Here is a 908-nt window from a genome sequence, read left to right as displayed (position 1 = left end):
TTTAGGGTTTGGGGTTTAGTTGTGACTTTGGGGTTAAGGTTTAGGGTTTAGGGTTTAGGGTTTAGGGTTTGTGCAGCTTGTCTAATGATGCTCTCCTTTCCTCAAGGGATCAGCGACTTCGAGTTTAGGGTTTAGGGTTTAGGGTTTAGGGTTTAGGGTTTAGGGTTTAGGGTTTGGGTGTATGCATGCAGTTTGGATCCCGCTTTGGATTTGCATCTCCACCGAAACCACCGGCAGCTGAAACCTCTCTTTACCTGCAGCGAGTAAACCCTAAACCCTAAACCCTAAACCCTAAACCCTAATTGTGTGGTATTAGGCTGAGAAGGAATCACCACAGCCCCTGAAGAGGTCTCCTGAATGCTGCTGAAGATATTTCGAGGGTTTAGGGTTTAGGGTTTAGGGTTTGTTGCAATGAACCTGTAATGCATCTATTAGGGTTTAGGGTTTAGGGTTTAGGGTTTAGGGTTTGTGGTTTACAGTGTATCCTGAATCCAACCTATATTTTTTAGGGTTTAGAATATCTCCCGAATCCTTAGCATATAAAATTAAAAATTTATAAAATTAAAAATTTAGGGTTTAGGGTTTAGGGTTTAGGGTTTAGGGTTTAGGGTTTAGGGTTTGGGGTTTTCAGTGGTTCCGTCATCCAGCCCTGGTCCGAAACCTTTTTAATCCCCGAAATATTTTTCTCAGCTCAGCTGCTGCCGGATGCAAACTTAGCTGCTATTGCCCCCAGCATGGATGTAAACCCTAAACCCTAAACCCTAAACCCTAAACCCTAGACCCTAAGTTGTTGTAAACCCTAAACCCTAAACCCTCGAGGGGGATTGTATTTATATTTTTGAATAAAAACGCTGTATTTATATTTATGAATTATTTCGTTATCTTATATCATTCGAGAAGATATTTTC

Source organism: Eimeria mitis, genomic scaffold, assembly GCF_000499745.2.
Source record: "Eimeria mitis Houghton genomic scaffold, Emh_scaff2853, whole genome shotgun sequence".
Classification (NCBI taxonomy): Eukaryota; Apicomplexa; class Conoidasida; order Eucoccidiorida; family Eimeriidae; genus Eimeria; species Eimeria mitis.
This window is presented reverse-complemented; position numbering follows the sequence as displayed.